This window comes from Mirounga angustirostris, unplaced genomic scaffold, assembly GCF_029215605.1.
Source record: "Mirounga angustirostris isolate CCGP_5_RB_7025 unplaced genomic scaffold, mMirAng1.0.hap1 SCAF_14, whole genome shotgun sequence".
NCBI lineage: Eukaryota > Metazoa > Chordata > Mammalia > Carnivora > Phocidae > Mirounga > Mirounga angustirostris.
Window position 1 is genome coordinate 91,907,759 of NW_026991722.1, and position 20,858 is coordinate 91,928,616.

Below are 20,858 nucleotides of genomic sequence, written 5' to 3' on the forward strand. Positions count from 1 at the left end.
CTGTATACCTGAAACTAATATCATGTTATAGGTCAATTATACCTCAATAAAAATAATTAACTTAATTTTTAAAAAGTGGAATGAAGTATTGATACATGCTACAACCTGAATAAACTCTAAAAACATGCAAAGTGAAAGAAGTCAGACAGAAAAGTTCACATATTGTATGATTTCATCTATAGGAAATATCCCGAATAGATAAAGGCATAGAATTTTTTTTTAATTTTTTGTTATGTTAATCACCATACATTACATCATTAGTTTTTGATGTAGTGTTCCATGATTCATTGTTTGTGCATAACACCCAGTGCTCCATGCAGAATGTGCCCTCTTTATTATTTTTTTTCCTTTTTTTTTTATTCTTATGTTAATCCCCATACATTACATCATTAGTTTTAGATGTAGTGTTCCATGATTCATTGTTTGTGCATAACACCCAGTGCTCCATGCAGAATGTGCCCTCTTCAATACCCACCACCAGGCTAACCCATCCTCCCACCCCCCTCCCCTCTAGAACCCTCAGTTTGTTTTTCAGAGTCCATCGTCTCTCATGGTTCGTCTACCCCTCTGATTTCCCCCACTTCATTCTTCCCCTCCTGCTACATTCTTTTCTTCTTCTTTTTTTTTTCCTTTCTTAACATATATTGCATTATTTGTTTCAGAGGTACAGATCTGAGATTGAACAGTCTTGCACAATTCACAGCGCTTACCAGAGCACATACCCTCCCTAGTGTCTATCACCCAGTCACGCCATCCCTCCCACCCCACCCCCCACTCCAGCAACCCTCAGTTTGTTTCCTGCGATTAAGAATTCCTCATATCAGTGAGATCATATGATACATGTCTTTCTCTGTTTGACTTATTTCACTCAACATAATACCCTCCAGTTCCATCCACGTCGTTGCAAATGGCAAGATCTCATTCCTTTTGATGGCTGCATAATATTCCATTGTATATATATACCACTTCTTCTTTATCCATTCATCTGTCGATGGACATCTTGGCTCTTTCCACAGTTTGGCTATTGTGGACATTGCTGCTATAAACATCGGGGTGCACGTACCCCTTCGGATCCCTACTTTTGTATCTTTGGGGTAAATACCCAGTAGTGCGATTGCTGGATCATATGGTAGCTCTATTTTCAACTTTTTGAGGAACCTCCATACAGTTTTCGAGAGTGTGTGCCCTCTTTAATACCCATCACCAGGCTAACCCATCCTCCCACCCCCCTCCCCTCTAGAACCCTCAGTTTGTTTTTCAGAGTCCATCGTCTCTCATGGTTCGTCTACCCCTCCGATTCCCCCCCTTCATTCTTCCCCTCCTACTATCTTCTTTTTTTTTTTCTTAACATATACTGCATTATTTGTTTCAGAGGTACAGATCTGTGATTCAACAGTCTTGCACACTTCACAGCGCTCACCATAGCACACACCCTCCCCAATGTCTATCACCCAGCCACCCCATCCCTCCCACCCCACCCCCCACTCCAGCAACCCTCAGTTTGTTTCCTGAGATTAAGAATTCCTCATATCGACGATGGACTTTGAAACACAAACTGAGGGTTCTAGAGGGGAGGGGGGTGGGAGGATGGGTTAGCCTGGTGATGGGTATTGAAGAGGGCACATTCTGTATGGAGCACTGGGTGTTATGCACAAACAATGAATCATGGAACACTACATCTAAAACTAATGATGTAATGTATGAGGATTAACATAAGAATAAAAAAATAAAAATAAATTTAAAAATTAAAAAAAAAAAAGAATTCCTCATATCAGTAAGGTCATATGATACATGTCTTTCTCTGATTGACTTATTTCGCTCAGCATAACACCCTCCAGTTCCATCCATGTCATTGCAAATGGCAAGATCTCATTCAATAAAGGCATAGAATCTAAACACAGATTGGTAGTTGCCAAGGGATGGGAGAGGAGAAATGGAGAGAAACTGCTTAATGGTAAAGAATTTTACTTTGGAATGTTTGAGATGTTTTGGAACTAGATAGAAGCAGCAGATGTACAATGCTCTAAATGCCACTGAATCTTTCACTTTAAAGTGACTGATTTTGTTATGCATATTTCATGCTCAATATATTATTTTTTTAAATAAAGAGGGGGTATTACTACCAACCACACAGAAATTACTACCAACCACACAGAAATTTTTTTTAATGTTTTTTAAGATTTTATTTATTTGAGAAAGAGAGAGAGAGCACGTGCACAAGCAGGGGAAGGGGCAGAGGGAGAGGAATTCCGAAGCACGGAGCAGGGAGCCCCCCAGGCTGGATCCCAGGACCCCGAGATCATGACCTGAGCCAAAGGCAGACACTTAACCAACTGAGCCATCCAGCCCCCTGAAATTCATTAAAAAAAATAAATAAATAAGGGAACACTATGAACAATTCTATTTCAACAAATATGATAACCTCAATGAAATGAACAAATTTCTAGAAGGACACAAACTACCAAACTGACTGAAAAAACAAACCTAGAAAATATGAATAGATCCAAAACAAGTAAAGAGATTAAGTTAGTAATAAAAAAAATTCCCAAAAGAGAAATCCAAGATCAGATGACTATCCTGGTAAATTCCATCAAAACAATCAAGAAGAATCAACTCTCCAAAAATTAGAAGAGAGAAAACTTTCCAGCTCATTCTGAGGCCAGTACTATTTATACCAAAATTAAACAAAGATATCACAGACCAAAAAACAAACAAAACCTAGATACCAATCTCTCTTATGAATAGAGGCAAAAATCCTTAACAAAATACTAGCAAACACAATTTAATAACATATAAATAGGGCTATACACCATGACCAAGTGAGATTTATGTAAGAAATGCAAAGTTGGTTCATTATATGAAAATCAATCAACATTATACCATTTCAACAGAATAAAGGACCAAAAAAAACCCACATCTGGCCCGCACAAAAAGCACTGGACAAAATCTAGCACCCTTCTGCAAGGAGGGAATAAAAATACACTCAACAACCAGGAGAAGGGAACTTTCTCAGACAAAGGGCATCTGTAAAAGACCCACAGCTAGCATTACCCTTCATAGCAAAAAAAAAAGACTGAAAGCTTCTCCTCTAAGATCAGGAACAAGACAAGGATGTCTACTTCTACCATTCTGATTCAACATTATACTGGAAGTTGTTTAACCAGGACAATCAGACAAGGAAAAAAAAAAAAGCATTCAGACTGGAAAAAAGAAATAAAACTATACTGAAGAGGACATGATTTCGTATATAGAAAATCCTGAGGAATTAGTATTAGAATAAACAATATAGGATCAATATAAAACATCAATTATATTTCTATACATTAGCAATAAACACTATGAAAATGAAATTAAACAAGCAGTTCTCTGTACACTAGCATTAAAAAGGGTAAAATACTTAGAAATAAATTTCCAGAAAAAAATGCTAGACTTTCATACTGAAAACACTGAATTATACTGAATATATTGCTGAGGCAATTAAAAAAGATCTAAGTAAATGCATACATCCCATGTTCATGCATAAGATTTAATATTGTTAAAATGGCAAGATTCCCGATAGTGATCTGTCAAAATCCCAGCTTTTTCACAGAAATTAAAATTCAGATGGAAATGCAAAAGATTCAGAATAGCCGAAACAATCTTGAAAAAGAAGAAATGAAAATCTCACATTGATTTCAAAACTTACTACAAAGCTACAGTAATCAAGAGTGTGGTACTAGCAAAAAGACAGAAACACAGATCAATAGAATACAATTCAGAGTCCAAAAATAAACCCATACACTAATCGTCCATTGATTTTCAGTAAGAATAGCAAAATAATTAAGTCAGGAACAGTAAGTTTTTTCAAAAAATGTTGGAACAAGTGAACATCCACATCAAAAGAATTAAGTTGGACCCCTACTCACAGCATATTAAAAAAAATAGTAACTCAAGGGGCGCCTGGGTGGCTCAGTTGGTTAAGCGACTGCCTTCGGCTCAGGTCATGATCCTGGAGTCCCGGGATCGAGTCCCACATCGGGCTCCCTGCTCGGCAGGGAGTCTGCTTCTCCCTCTGACCCTCCTCCCTCTCATGCTCTCTGTCTCTCATTCTCTCTCTCACAAATAAATAAAAAAAAAAATCTTTAAAAAAAAAAAAAAAATAGTAACTCAAAATAGACTGTAGAACTAAATGTAAGAGCTAACTGTAAGTCTTTTTTAAAAAAATAGAAGTAAATGGTTTTTTAGACAAGGTACCAAAAGAATAATGACAAAAGAAAAATAAACAGAATTTCATCAAAGGGAAAGCTCTCACACTGTTGGTGGAATGCAAGCTGGTACGGCAACTCTGGAAAAAAGTATGGAGGTTTCTCAAAAAGTTGAAAATAGAGATACCCTATGACTCAGCAATTGCACTACTAGGGATTTACCCCAAAGATACAAATGTAGTGATCTGAAGGGGCACCTGCACCCCAATGTTTATAGCAGCAATGTCCACAACAGTCAAACTATGGAAGAGCCCAGATGTCCACCGACAGATGAATGGATAAAGAAGATGTGGTATATATATACAATGGAATATTACTCAGCCAGCAAAAAAAAAAAAAAAAAGAAATCTTGCCATTTGCAATGACATGGATGGAACTAGAGGCTATTTAATACTAATCGAAATAAGTCATTCAAAGACAATTATCATATGACTTCACTGTTATGTGGAATTTAAGAAACAAAACAAGAGGAGCATGGCAGAGGGAGGGAAAAATAAAACAAGACTAAATCAGACAGGGAGACAAACCATAAGAGACTCTTAATCATAGGTAACAAACTGAGGGTTGCTGGAGGGGAGGGGAGTGGGAGGATGGGGTAACTGGATGATGGGCATTAAGGAGGGCACAGGATGTAATGAGCACTGGGTGTTATATAAGACTGATGAATCACTGAACTCTATCTCTGAAACTAGTAATACACTATATGTTAATTAATCAAATTTAAATAAATTTAATAAAAGAAGATTTCATCAAATTAAAACCTTCTGTCCTTCAAAAGATACCATCATGAAAGTAAAAAGACAACCCACAGAATGGGAGAAAATATTTGTAAATCATATATGTGATAAGGGACTCAGTCTAAAGAGCATGTGACTCTTGACCTCATGGTCGTGAGTCTGAGCCCCACATTGGGGTGGGAGGGAAGATTACTTAAATAAAAACTAAAAAAATGGGCAAGGGAATTATATAGAAATTTCTCCAAAAATGATATACAAATGGCCAACTATATGAAAAGATGTTCAACATGACAGTAATCAGAGAATTGTGGATCAAAACCACAATGATATATCACTCACACCCCTTAGGATGGCTACTATAAAATATATAAAAATAAATAAATACACCAGAAAATAACAACTGCTGGTAAGGATATGAAGAAATTAGAATCCTTATGTGCTGTGGCTGGAATGTAAAATGGTGCAACTGCTATGCAAAGCAAAAGAGGTTCCCCAAAACATTAAAAATCGAACTACCATATGATCCAGCAATCCCACTTCTGGATATATATCCAAAAGAAATGAAAACAGGATTTCAAAGAGATATTTGCACACCCATGTTCACAGCAGAACTGTTCTGATAACTAAAAGGTGGAAGCGGCCCAAATGCTCATCAACTGATGAATAAATTTTAACAATGTGTATATACATACAATGGTATATTATCCAGCTATAAGAAGTCCTGTCACATACTACAACACCCATGAATCTTGAGGACACATTATGCTAAATTAAAAAAGCAGTCACAAAAAAGACAAATACTATATTAATTCCACTTATGTGAAGTTATCTAAAGTAGTCAAAGCAACAGAAAAGAAACAAAAAGTAGAATGGTGGATACCAGGGTCTAGGGAGAGAGGGAAAAAGGGACTTTGTTGTTTAATGGGATGGATACAGAGTTTCAATTTTGCAAAATGAGAAGTTCTAGAGATCTGTTTTAAAACAATGTTAATATATTTACACTTAAATGGCTAAGATGGTAAAATTTATGTTACCTGTTTTTTACCACAATAAAAAAATGAGCAAAAAGTTTGAATAGACATTTCTCCAAAGAAGATATACAAATAATACAATAAGCACAAGAAATGCTGCTCAACACAATTAGTTATTAGGGAAATGTAAATCAAAATCACAATGAGATACCACTTCATATCCACTGGGTTGACTATAATCAAAAAGAGAAACAGTAAAGAGTGTCACAGAGAATGTGGAGAAATCAGAATCCTCATATATCGCCAGTATAACTGCTGTAAAACGGTCAGCCACTTCGGAAAACAGTTTGGCAGCATCTCAAAAATTAAATATAGAGGTATATGATCCAGCAATTTCACTCCTAGGTATATACCCCAAAGAGTTGAAAACGTTAAGTCCATACAAAAATTTGCTCAACAATGTTCACAGCAGCATTATTCATAATTGCCACAAAGGGCAAACAATCCAAATGTCCATTAACTGATGAATGGACAAACTGTGGTATAGCCAGCCATACAACGGAATGTTATTCAGCCATGAAAACAAATAAGGTAGTGCTGAACATGTATGACATGGATGAACCTTGAAAAGATGCTAAGTGAATAAAGCCAGACACAAAAAGGCCACATATTGTATGATTCCTCTCACAAAAAATGTCTACAATAGGCAAATCCACAGAAACAGAAATAAATTAGTGGTTGCCATGGGCTGGGGTGGGGAGAGAATGAGGAAATGTAGTAGGTTGAATAATGACCTCAAAAAAATACTGGATCCTAATCCCTGAAACATATATATGTTATCTGACTTGGGAAAAGGGTCTTTGCAGATGTGATTAAGAATCTTGAGATGGGGAGGGGCGCCTGGGTGGCTCAGTTGGTTAAGCGACTGCCTTCGGCTCAGGTCATGATCCTGGAGTCCCGGGATCGAGTCCCGCATCGGGCTCCCTGCTCAGCAGGGAGTCTACTTCTCCCTCTGACCCTCCTCCCTCTCACGCTCTCTGTCTCTCATTCTCTCTCTCGCAGATAAATAAAATCTTAAAAAAAAAAAAAAAGAATCTTGAGATGGGGAGATTATCCTGGATTATACAAATGAGCCCAAAATACCATCATAAGTATCCCCAGTAAGAGAGGCAGAAGATATCACATATACAGTAGGAGAAAGCTTTGTAACAAGACTGGAATGACATGGCCACAACCAAAGAATGCCAGCTGGAAGAGGCAAGCAATGGATTCTGCCCTAGAGTCTCTGGGGTTGGGTGGCCCTGCCAACACCCTGATTTAGGTCAGGTGAAACTGATTTCTAACTTCTGGCCTCCAGAATTGAGAGGGAATAAATTTTTGTTGTTTTAATCCACCAAGATTGTGGTAATTTGTTATAGTAGCCACAGGAAACTAATACAGGGTTTTAGGGTTGATGAAATGTTCAGGAATTAGATAGTGGTAAAGACTGCACTATTTTGTGAATATACTAAAAATCATTCAATTTTGCATTCTACTGAGTGAACTGTATAGTATGTGAATTATATCTCAAACAAAAAAATGCCTAGCAATAGGCTGGTGTGACCGCCCCCCCCCCACCCCACACATCCCAACAACTGATACTAAATTTTCAAAGCCTCTAAACAGACTCCATTCATGTAACAAGAATTAGGTAATTAGGATTATGGTAACAAGGCAAACTAATCTAGCCCATAAAGAGAGTTAAACTAGTATCAAGTGGTCAGCTTACAAATTTGTAGTGGGGAGGTATACATTCCTAGGGATGGATGGATATCTTCTAGATAGATAGGACATCTAGATAGATGGATATCTTCTGGATAGATAGTAGAGTGGACACCACTCTGATACTAAGGTATCAATTATGATTAGGACTGCTAAATATCCTGATTTGACCGGGACAATCGAGTTTGACCTCTTGCCCCTATGTATTTTTTTTTAAAGATTTTATTTATTTATTTGACAGAGAGAGACACAGCGAGAGAGGGAACACAAGCAAGGGGAGTGGGAGAGGGAGAAGCGGGCTTCCCACTGAGCAGGGAGCCCGATGCAGGGCTCGATCCCAGGACCCCAGGATCATGACCTGAGCCGAAGGCAGACGCTTAATGACTGAGCCACCCAGGCGCCCCCCCCCCCCATGTATTTTTTAAAAGTGCCACTTTTCACTCTTAAAAATACCCCGATTTCAGGGCGTCTGGGTGGCTCAGTCAGTTAAGCATTCGAATCTTGATTTCAGCTCAGGTCCTGATCTCAGGGTTGTAAGATCAAGCCCCATGTCGGGCTCTGTGCTCACAGGGAAGTTGTGCTTATTTTCTCTCTCTTCCTCCCCCATTAATAAAACAATTTCAGTGATAAATTAATCAACCTACTTGTAAGGAATCTGGAAGTTGTGAAAGTGGTGAGAGCATATTCTATGCACACTAGATGTGCCCTGTCATGAATCTCTATGTAACATATATCTCCCTGCTATTGGAAAGCTCCCAAAGGAAAAATCCTGGTAAGACTTCCACAAAGCATCCATAGTTTGTTTTCAAATGTATACAATTCTAATGCTTAATCAAATGACTAATTTATACATTTAAAGGAAAGAATAAGGAATGCACCTAAGAATATTGTGGTTGATAAGTGTACGGAACTTACAAAGGATGGCTTAAAATAACTTGTACCCAAATTTTTTAAGTGTTATGAAACCAAAATATGATAGTCACTATTATTTTTTTTCATATCAAATGGACCCTAACATAATAATGCTGTGTTAGAACTTCTGGGTGCAAAAAAAGGAGGAGGGGGGAATTTCTTTTTCTTTCTTTCTCTTTCTTTCTTTCTCTCTCTCTCTCTCTCTCTCCCTTTCTTTAAGAAATTAGGGAGAAATTGTTACTCTATGGAAAGATCATCATAAGTTCTATGAGTGGTCATACATATAAGGTTGGTAATGTTCTGATGTTCACGATTTTGGATGAACTACAACTATAAAACATATTAAATTAGTAGAATTGGAACATATTCCTGTCCACAAAAGACTGAGAAACAAAGAAATGACACAAGAGCATAATCATAAAGAATCATACAGTTTTGACAATCTCCTAACCCTAACCCCTAACAGAGAAAAGGGGAGGGAGAAACATCAAGATAGTCTTTGTGAGGGGCGCCTGGGTGGCTCAGTTGGTTAAGCAACTGCCTTCAGCTCAGGTCATGATCCTGGAGTCCCGGGATCGAGTCCCGCATCGGGCTCCCTGCTCGGCAGGGAGTCTGCTTCTCCCTCTGACCCTCCTCCCTCTCATGCTCTCTGTCTCTCATTCTCTCTCTCTCAAATAAATAAATAAAATCTTTAAAAAAAAAAAAAAATTAAAAAAAAAAAAAAGAAGTCTTTGTGAGGAATTTGAGTATTAGGAAGTATTTGGTGATCCTAACATATGCCAGGTACTGGTCTAGGTACTGGGGATATAGTAGTGATTGAAACAAAGACCCCTTCTTCAGGGAGCTGACACTGCAATAGAGGTAACTGGAAAATACATTTAAGAAAATATACACACATAATGTTATTGCGTGCAATGTTAATAGTATCACATATTACATATTTCAATACATAATGTAGTATAAAACATATAAAACATTTTATATTATTATATGTGTGTATACATATATATAAAATTTCAAATGGTTATAAATGCTATAGAGAAAATAAAGGCAAAAATGAGCCAGGTAGTATGAAGGCAGGCTGATATTTGTATGGCATGGTTATGGAGATCTGGGGAAGAATTCTCCAGCAGAAGGAAGAACAAATACAAAGGCTCTGAGACTGGAGCATGCTTACCAAATTTAAGGACTGGTCAAGAGGCTAACATAGGCAAGCCAATGGAAAGGGAGAGAAACTGGAGAGGAGATCAAAGAATGAGTTTGTTGTAGTATGTTAATGTAGTCCATTCTAAGTTCTTTGGTTTTTACTCTGAGTATAATAGGTCACTGAGAATTTTGAGTGAGGAGTGATATGATCTTTCATTTCAAAAGGATTACTCTGGCTGCTGTGTGAAAAAATAAGACTTTAGAAAGTACTAACTGGAAGCAGGAAGGCAAGTTAAGAGGCTACTGAAATAATAAAGACAAAAGATTATTATAATACAAGACAGGGATACTGAGAAGGGGTCAAATTCTAGATCAAAACCTGAAGGTCCACAAGATTTGTTGATAGATTGGATTTGGGATGGGAAGAAAAGGATGACACATATAAGGGGTGATGCTGAGCAAGTAAATATGAGACCAGAGCTCAGGGAAAGACCTGGGCTAAGTACACAAATTTTGGAGTCTTTGGCATGTAATGTTATTTAAAACACAAGACTGGATGAGGTCATCTAGGGAAAAAGGTCTGATATCCAAGTCCTGGAGCATTCCATTGGTTAGAGGTCAGAAACATGAGAAAAAACCAGAAAAGGATACGAAGAAGGAAGAGTTACTTAGAGCCAACTAGGGGTGGGGGGGTGGGGAATGATAAAAGGAGAATGGAGAAAAAGCATGTTGTAATCCAAATGAAAAATTATTTTCAGGGAAGAAGAAATGAGTGACTCTGATAAATGCTGCGATAGATCACATAAATTAATAGCTAACAATTCAGAACGCCTGGTGGCTCAGTCAGTTAAGCATCTGCCTTCGGCTCAGGTCATGATCTTGGGGTCCTGGGGTCAAGTTCTGCAACAGGCTCCCTGCTCCGTGGGGAGTCTGCTTCTCTCTCTCACTCTCCCTTGGTGCTCACTCTCTCTCTCTCTCTCTCTCTCACTCTCTCAAATAAATAAATAAAATCTTAAAAAAAAGTAACAACTGACCATTGGGGTTAAGCACTGTGGAATTCACTGGTGATCTTAACACGAGTGGATTTAAAGGAGAATGGGAGAACTGGAGGAAGCAAATATGGACAACTCTGGAGAAATTTTCCTCTAATGAAAAGCAAATATGAAATAAAATTGGCAGAAGGGGGATGTGCAATTAAAAGATGGATTTTTAATGAGAGGTGACATTACAATCAGTCTGTTCGTTGATGAGAATGATCCAGAGAAACTGAAAACTTAATCCAGGACAAAGAGGAGACTTGCTGGAACAATATTCTCGAGTAAACAAAAACTGCTTGGATTTAGTACACAAGGGGAGGTTTTGCCCTTAGCCTGGAGCCAAATAATTCACTCATAATAACAGAACAATATGGAAAAGAATTGGAATGGTGGATAAATGGGTGTGGTAGCCAGTCTCCAAGATGGCCCCAAATGAATCTTGCCTCCTGGTATTCACACTCTTGTGTAGTCCTCTCCCACACTATCACAGGGTTAGCCTATGTGACTAAGCAAATACAGAAGTAACGGTATGCAACTTTTGAAGAAGACTCTGCACTTCATCTTGGGAGCAAGCTCTCTCTTGAATCACTCACTCTGAGGGAAGCCAGCTGCCATGACAGGAGCAGCCCCATAGAGAGGCCCACAGAGTGAAGAACTACAGTCAAGTGAGCAAGCTCAGACACTGATCATCCAACAAAACTCAAGTCTTCAGAGACGGCCAATCCTGCCAAAAGCTTCACTACAACCTCATAAGATACCCTGAGCCAGAATCACCCAGCTAAACCAGTCCTAGATTCTAGAGTAGGACAGTGAAATAAACATTTCTTAGGTCATTAAGTTTGAGACAATGTGTTACACAGCAATAGATAACTAACTATATAATGGGTCTCACTGCGCTATATACACAAGTTACTGGGCATACAACTTACTTACTGTTTTGCCTACTGGCATGAAATGAATTCATATGGCCTCCCCTACCCAGTCACATTCAATTACTTCATGAAATAAAGCCCTTAGGAAAAGGTTGTAGAAATGAACAAAGCAAACCTATGTAATCATTTTTAACCAATACACATTTACCCTGAATGAACCACTTTAATACTTAATACATTAGCTGAAATCTTAGGTATGCAAAACAGCCCATTTTAGCCTCCTACTACCATTGTAAAAGAAGTCCGTTTTACATAGCTTAAATGTCTGATCCTCTTACTTTCCTTTTCCTTTCAAGAGAGCAGGTGAAAGAATGCCACCCTCCCTGTTTTTAAGGAAGCAATATAGAGAGCTCCAGAATTACCTAAATCAGTGATTGGCTTGAATTTATCTGACATATTCAGGTCATACACACTCAGGAAACACTGTCTGAACAGTAACACAGAAGAAAATAAGAGAAAACTGAAGAAAAGTGGTACAGTCTTGGTCCTTATAAAGACCTCTCGTCTTACCTCAGGTGTGCATTGAAACTTCTAAGAACTTGAGCTATTCCAGGCAGGAGAAGGTCACATCCTTGAGGCAACCGTAGAGGAGGATTAGGGCTACTTACACATTACAGGAATATTTTATACCCCACTGCCTACCTGACATTGCCATCTGGATGTTCATTAAGCATCTCCCACTTAACCAGAAGAGAATTGGTGTCCTTTCCCCCACACCTGTTCCTCCCATCCACCCTCTCTCAGTAAAGAAAACACTATGCCTGCCAACCGCCCAGATCCAAAGCCTGGAAACCACCCCGGGTCCTGGCTGTCAGGAGGACTTCACTAGGGTGAAAGAGTCTGAAATAGAGTCCAGGCAGAGATACAGTAAACCAGAAAAATTAACAAGGCGCTGAGGCAGGGGCGAGGAAGCAATAAATGAATTCACAAATGCTTGAATCGCCTTCAAGGGTCTGGGCCGACAGATGCCCAGAACGGGGAGGAGGCTGGCTGGGGGCGTTTAAACGCCTTAAGTTCCACAAGAGACCCCAGCGGGCCGGGGGAGGGGAAGGTACTAGGAGCCAGCGCCGGCCCCTTCTCCAGGAGGCCCAGGCTGGGCCCAGGCTTGGGGGATGGGGGCGGCACGCCAGGGTGGGGGAGGGGATGCTGCCTGAAAGGCGCCTGCGGAGATCGGGTAAGGGGGTGTGCGCGAAGGGGGTCTCAGGACCCGCCAGAGGCCGCTTACCCTACACTCCCTTCGGAGGCCGCAGCAACAGGCACAGGCCGCTCAGGCAGAGCGAGACCAGGAGCGGTGTGGCCCGCGGGGCTGCGGCCGCGGAATCCCTCCCATCTCCCCTCTGGGAACACTGGGGTCGCGCCACGCCCCCATCCTTACCGGCCCCGGTCCGCAGCAGTCCCTGAGCCGCGGGAGGCGCACCGCCCCGAGGCGCTCCCCAGGCGAAGCCTGAGGGGACGACGCCTCCTCAGGCCCCAGGCGCCGCCGACGGCGCCGCCGACGCCACCGCCTCCGCACGCGCGCCCGCTGCGATCTGTGATTGGCTGCCAGGTGCGGGGCCCCAGGCCGGCGCGGCTCTGGGCGCTGCGATCTGATTGGCGGCGAGGCCGGTCCGGCGCCTGCGCGCGCTCTGGCGCCCCCGGTGGCGATCCCTGGGCGCGGGGTCAGGCTGAAAGGGGTGAGGGCGTCAGCAATGACCCTCAGTCCCTGGAAGAGTCTTGGGAGGTCCAAGGTTGCAGAGCCGACCAGGGTTCAAGGATAAGGGCAGGCTCCCAGTCCATCAGGGTGTATGTTTGCCCACTTGGAGGTTAGTTCTCATAATCCTCAGGTGTGGTCCCTTTTTCGTGAAACACTAGCTGCCCGCCCCATGTTTAAGAGAACTTGACCACGCAACTGAGTCTTGACGCCCATACTCTTGATGTTGCATCTAGTCAAGCTATACAAAAATAGCCTGGCACCTATTTTTGTATAGCTTGCAGCGACCTAAGAATAAATTTTACATTCGTTAATGTCTGAGAAAAACCACAAAGAGAATATTATTTTGTAACATGTGAAAATTATATAAAATTTAAATTGCAGTGTCCATAAATAAAGTTTTATTGGAAGACAGACATACCCATTCCTTTAGGTATTGTCAATTGCCAGAAATCATATTCAAAAGCCTAAAATATGTACTATCTGGCCCTTTACAGATTTTTTAAAATTGCCATTTCTGCCAGAGGTCTGTCTAGTTTAGTAATGTTTCGAAAAGGGGGGAAAAAAAAAGACAGCTTTTGGGTTTGTTAAACTATAAGGCGATTTTCATCTCTAGCTCATTTATATTTTCCACTCTTTACTTTCTTATTATCTCTATAGGTTCTGTGGTTCCTCTTTACAATATTTTTAAGTTTTTTTTTAAATTGTAGTGTAGTTGATATACAATGTTATATTAGTTTCAGGTGTACAGTGTAGCGATATGACATTCTATACATTACACAGTAATCACCATAAGTGTGGTTACCATCTGTCGCCATACGAAGTTATCCTCTTTACAATTTTTTGAGATAAATGCATAGGTGGTTTATTTGTAAACTCCCAGTTATTTCTCTTATATGTAATGCTATAAATTTACCTTCATTTACTTAAGTACCAATTTAACTGTATCCTATAATTTTTGCTTCATAATATGTTCATTATCCTTCAATTCTAAGTGTGTCTTAATTTCCCTGGTAATTCTCTTTTTAACGCAAGGGTTATATAGTAATATGGTATTTATTTTCCAAATGTGTGGGATTTTAAAAAGCAATTCCTTTGTAAATTTCTCATCTTGTTGTATTATGGTCAGATCACACAGTCTAAATATTATTGATCCTTTGCATTTGAGGATTTCTGTTCAGTGAAGTATACCATGGGCAAAATGAAGAGGATGTAGATACAGAGAAAGCATTTTCAATGTCTAAAATGTGTATTTGGGAAATTACCTCCTTTAGGCCTCAAAATTACTTCAATATCCTTCATTAGGTTGCTATTAACTATGCTCCAGGCTTTATTCAACTCTCACTAGTTTTTCTACTAATGTCCTTTTTCTGTTCCAGATTCCCATACAGGATACTGCACTGCACTTAGTCATAGTGTCTCCTTAGCCTACTCAGGTCTATGACAGTTTGTTAAACTTTCCTTGTTTTTCATGACCTTGACAATTTTAAGGAATCCTTAAGGGTCAGATATTTTGCAGAATGTCTCAATATGGGTTCGATGTTTTCCTCATGGTTACACTGGGGATATAGGTTTTTAGAATGATACTACAGAGGTGATATGTCCTTATCACTTACCATCAGGGATACATGGTATCACTGTGACTTACCACTAATTTCTCCACTGTAGAGTTACTTTTTTTCTCCTTTCCATATTCCACTCTTTGGAGGCAAGTCACTTAATCTAGCCCACCCTCAGGAAAGGACATGTAGTCTCATTGAGGGGAGAGTGTCTATGAGATACACAAATCATTGAGAGTACAAAAATTATTTGGACTTCATTTATAAGGAAGATTTGTTTACCTTACCTTTAAATTTAATTTTAAATTAATCAAAATTAAATAAATTAAAAATCAGGTACCTCAGTCATACTAGCTACATTTCAATGGCTCAGCAGTCACGTGTAGCATACTGGCCACAGCCGATATAGAACATTTCCATCACTGCAGAAACTTCTGTTGACAGCACTGGGTTTTTTTTTTAAGATTTTATTTATTTATTTGACAGAGAGAGAGCAGCAGAGGGAGAGGGAGAAGCAGACTCCCCACTGAGCAGGACTTGATCCCAGGACCCCAGGATCATGACCTGAGCTGAAGACAGACACTTAACCAACACAGGCACCCTCGACAGCACTGATTTAGATCATTATTTTTCCGAACTTTCTTCTCCTTCTCTTCCCTCCTTTTCTTCACTGAGGGACAATTGACATAAATATTATATTAGTTTCAGGTGTACAACATAACGATCCAATATTTGAATATCTGTATATATTGCGAAACGATCACAATAAGTCTAGTGAACATCCATCCATCACCAAACATAGCTACAAATTCTTTTTCTTGTGATGAGAACGTTTAAGATTTACTCTCTTAGTAAATCTCTTCTCATTAGTATACATATATTCTAGAGAAATGACTACATGTGTCTACCAAAAGACATGCACCAACTCATGGCAGCTTTATTCTAAATAGCAAAAGAATCAGCCTCAAAGTCCATCAGGAATAAAATGGACATATACAACCCTACCATATTCATCCAATGGGATTAAGCACTATGGTATTATTAACTATAGTCACCAGGTTATACATTACCTCCCCATGACTTATTTTATAACTGAAAGTTCGAACCTCTGGATCCCCTTCACCCATTTTGCCCACCCCAACCCTTCTTCTTTTCAAATATATGCAGTTTAAATATGAATTCCTTCTAATTGCTTTAGCTCCATCTTATAATGAGCAGAGAGAACAGTATTTAAGAGGTTTGTGAAAGTGCAAAAATGGCACTTTGCTCTTTAGGCCCCTGGCTTCCCTACACCCTAGTCCCAGCCCTGTTTTTAATTATATTGCTTCATTTCTGAACTTTGGTTTTTTTTTTTTTCTCAATTGTCTTTCTGTTATTGATTTCTAGCTCAATTCCCCCAAAGTCAGTGGGTAGCTACAAACAGCCCTACAGCTAACACCATGATTAATGATGAACTATTATATATGAGTCTAAGAACAAGACAAGGATGGCCATTGTAACCACTGCAATTTAACAAAGCACCTGAATAGCCAAGACAACTTTGAACAACAATGCTGGAGAATTTAAACTCCCAGATATTTGTATTAGTCAGCGTTCTCCACAAAGAAAGAGCCAATAGGATAAAAAGAGAGAGAGATGGGGTTTATGCAATTATGGAGACCAAGAAGTTCCACTTTATGCTGTCTGCAAGCTAGAGAACCAGGAATGCTAGTGGCATAATTCAGTCTCAGTCTGAAGGCTCAAGAACCAGGAGCTCTGATGTCCAAAGGCAGGAGAGATGGATGTCCCATCTCAAGAAAGGAGAGGGGAAAATTTCTTTTCTTTCACTTTTGTTCTCTTAGGGCTCTCAATGGATTGGATTGGATAATGCTCACCCATGTTGCTGAGGGTTTATCTTGCTTACTCAGTCTGCTGATTCAAATGCTAATCTCCAAATGCAAAAGGCTAAACAGTAAAGCTTCTAGAAGAAAACTTAGGAGGAATATATTTACGTTCTTAGTAGACAATAATTTCTTAAATATAATGCACCATGAAGCACCAATCCTAATGCACATATATACACCCGTGAAACCACCATCCAGGTCAAGATGTGGGACATTTCCAGTGCCCCAGCAGTTCCCTCATGCCCTTCCCAACTGACAGTCTAGTTAAAAAAAAAAAAAAAAAAGATGGGGCACTGGGGTGGCGCAGTTGTTTGGGCATCTGACTCTTGGTGTCAGCTCAGGTCATGATCTCAGGGTCCTGGGATCAAGCCTCGAGTTGGGCTCCGCACTCACTGCAGAGTCTGCTTGAGATTCTCCCTCTCTCTCTCTCTCTGCCCCTCCCACTCCTGCTCTTTCTCTTTTTCTCTCTCTAAAATAATAAATAAATAAATAAATAAATAAATAAATAAATAAATAAATAAATAAATAAATAAATAAATGAGAGGGGGCAAGACTTGAATAGGTACTTAATAAAACAGGATGGTATTCAAGTGGCCAATGATCATATGAAAAAAAATATTCTCCAGATCATTACTCATCAGGGAAATGTAGATGAAAACAACAATGTCGTACCTCTACAACTTCAAGAGAATGGCACTAATGGAAAGGACTGACAGTACCAAGTATTGTATCTGCAGCACTGGAATTCTCAATACTGTTGGTGGAAATGTAAATTATGTCAATCACTCTGACAAAAAGTGTTTGACAAAATCTGCACTAAAAGCTAAATCAGTGTAGTTCTGGAATTTCTCATTAGTATACATATATTCTAGAGAAATGACTACATATGTCTGCCAAAAGACATGCACCAATTCATGGCAGCTTTATTCCAAATAGCAAAAGAATCAACCTCAAAGTCCATCAGGAGTAAAATGGACATATACAACTCTACCATATTCATTCAATGGGATTCTACCCAGCAATGAAAAAGAACATCCTATGCTTGCATACAGCAAGAATGCATGCATCCCACTTATTTAAAGAAAAACAAAGACAAAAATCTGTTGTGTGATTCCCATTTACTTAAAGCTTAAAAACAGGGAGGGGCACCTGGGTGGCTCAGTTGGTTAAGCGACTGCCTTCAGCTCAGGTCATGATCCCAGGGTCCTGGGATCGAGTCCCACATCGGGCTCCCTGCTCTGCGGGGAGCCTGCTTCTCCCTCTCCCACTCCCCCTGCTTGTGTTCCCTCTCTCGCTGTGTCTCTCTCTGTCAAATAAATAAATAAAATCTTTAAAAAAAAAAGCTTAAAAACAGGGAAAAAAATGAATCTTTGGTAGTAGAGGTCAAAATAGTGGTTACTTTGCAGAGAGAGGTTGACTGGGAAGGAGCATAAGGAAGCCTTCTATGCTACTTCTTGACAGTAGGGACCAAAAGAATTGTCACTGTAAAACCTGACTATCACTGACTATTATCATCCACAGACATGATGTACAGATGGCCTAGCCTCAATTCTGACTTTCAGTATCCCTGGAGGTGGGCAGAACATAATTTGAGCTATAATGCTAGCTGTGGTAACATCTGGAATAGCTAGAGTTCATGGCAGTCCTCTTTTTAGGTTTTACAGGTGACAGCTAGAAGTGAGCGTTGCTCACAAGAATGGATGCAGCACCTCTTGAACTTGGTTGAACTGAAGTTTGTTTCAGGAGGCAACCTTTCCAATTGTTTTGGCATTTTAAAAGCCCGATGATCCTTGGTTTGATGCTCTGTTTTCTCCTTTGAAGTCAAAAACCGCAGTCGGCATTTGGAACACTGAGAGACTCTTGTTTTGGTGGCTCCACAAATGATTCATGTAGAGTATGACAGCTCTGAAAATGTTGAGACAGAATGGACAGAGCAAATTCTTAGTGTTTTCATGGCATGTTCTGGAACGTGTTTCCACATTAGCAAAGGCTGACGATCTGTAATTGCAAACCTGGCACACATAGGGCATCAGGCTTATCATTGTCCTTCATGTGCTACAAGAGAACCTGATCTGTTTTGAATGACAATCCGCAAACTTTACAGACAGCGGAGGGCTTCTGGGTGGTGTGTACATTTTCAGTGTGACATTGCAACTGGAAGGGAGTGGGAAATCGGGGGTGGCGGTGCTGGCAGGTGGTGTGGCTTTCCCAGCTGTCGCCCTTCTGCTTCTCAAGTTCGAAATGGCTCCTCACATGGCTCATAAACTTGACATTCTTTAGAACTTCCAAACAGCTGAGGCATTTAAAGGTTGTGTGAGTCTTCTGTTTTGGCTGCCTGTCTCCTTTATGCTGCCCATAGTAAAAGTCATGAAGTAACATGATCAGATTTTCTTTCTTAGGATCAACAGTCTAATTTTGACTTGCTAGACTAAGAAGTCTGTTTTTTCCAGGCTTTTCAAACTATTTTTTTTGTGTGTCTAGATCCATAAGATTGAAATATGTCCTATCATTTACATAAGCCCAAGAAAATAATGCTCCATTCTGAACATGGCTTAATGAAGATGGGACACGTTTTGAGGTTGTGCTCATGCTCACTGTAGGAGAGAAATGGCCACAGCTGAGGAATGTCCTCCTGGGATTCCATCACTGAGTTTAGGTCTTCTGGGATTTCCACTGTTTATATTGGAAGCGGGAAGTTGCTTTGAATTGCAAGGACTTCTCCTTGCCTCCTACAAAAAGTATAACTCCAATTAGACAGTGAGATAGGGAGAGAGCAAATCTGAGGGACTGTGAGGCATGACTTGTGGTGAGCTCATTTTAGAATCAGGTTTAGATGAAGGCTCAAAAATAATAGGACGATCTATTACTCTCCATGCAGATTGGGGTGGCCACTATTAGGGCCCATGGGTCATGTGGTTTGTGGGCTGCAGTGCACAAGCAGGATCTTGACTTCAGTAGCCTTTCTTTCTTTTGGAATATCATTCCAGGGTCACTCTGTTCAAAATGTTTGAAATGACTGGTTTGGAATTTGAAATTGCTCTGATAAAGAGAATTTCTGCATCTTCATTTACATGTTCCACTCCTACTAAAATCAGCTCAACATCTTCATTTTCTCTGTTCCTGTGTTTGGATTCTATGTTCTTCTCTGGTGGTTCTGGCACTTGTTTGTCCTCACATGACAAGGAAAGACCTGCCATTTTACAACTGCTTTTTGCCTGAAGAGGTCCCTTCAACTTCCAGTGCTTTCTTTTTGTAAATTACTGTCTGAATAAAACCAATAGTATTTACTCCAAAAACCAAAATCATTGCCTATTTAATCCTCTCCTGAAATGCTGAGATAACTATTAGCATCCTTATTTTACACCTGAGAAAACAGGCTCCAAGTATTTAGGTGACAAGATAGTCCTAGAGTTACCTCTCCAGCCCCCCAGGTCTCCAGCAATTGCAAGCTCAACATGCCCTCTTGCAGGGCCATGACTAGGGTGAGGCAAGTGAGGGTTTGGGGCACAATATTTAAGGGCAAGAGTTAAAGAGGCACAGGTTCAGCATCTCAGAGCACCTGCCTCCTGCATTTTAGCACCCTAGGCATCACGCTAGCCTCCCCCTACTCCCAGGTGTACCCTCTGGGATATTTAAGATCTCTAGCCAATCTTACCAAAACTTAGACCCTAAAAAAAGTCTTGCTCCTCCTGCCGTGTTCCTTTTCTGAGTAAACACTCCTAGTCACTCAGTTCACAAACTTTGGAGACATCCTTTGTCAATCTTTCCCCCATACCCCACAGCCAATCAATTAGCAAACGCTGCCTGCTCTGTTTTCCAAAGATATCCAGGACCTGACCACTCTCTTCTACCCCTACTGCCCCCTGCCTGATCCAAGACACCACATTCTCTCCCTGGATCATGACTACAGGCATCTTATTCTCTCCCTGGATCATGTTTGAAGATACCATGTTCTGTCCCTGGATCATTGCAGAAGTTTCCAACCT

At 40.1% G+C, this 20,858-nt stretch overlaps 1 protein-coding gene and 1 pseudogene across 6 annotated transcripts in view; both read right to left on the reverse strand.

Moving 5' to 3' along the window:
- The window catches only part of ZNF280B (zinc finger protein 280B), a 121,047-nt gene extending 107,787 nt beyond the window's left edge, over positions 1-13,260 (reverse strand). For 5 of the 6 annotated variants that reach the window (XR_010407467.1, XR_006793021.2, XR_010407466.1 and 2 more), the window contains exons 1-2: positions 13,116-13,260; positions 12,251-12,311 (exon numbers count right to left, since the gene is read on the reverse strand). The gene's annotated coding sequence lies outside the window, so the exon portion shown is untranslated. The remainder of the gene's footprint in view (positions 1-12,250; positions 12,312-13,115) is intronic. The other variant, XM_064578754.1, reaches the window with a different exon arrangement.
- A 5,214-nt stretch (positions 13,261-18,474) lies between these two features.
- On the reverse strand, positions 18,475-20,069 carry LOC123852435 (zinc finger protein 280A-like; annotated as a pseudogene).
- Between the last annotated feature and the right edge of the window lie 789 nt (positions 20,070-20,858).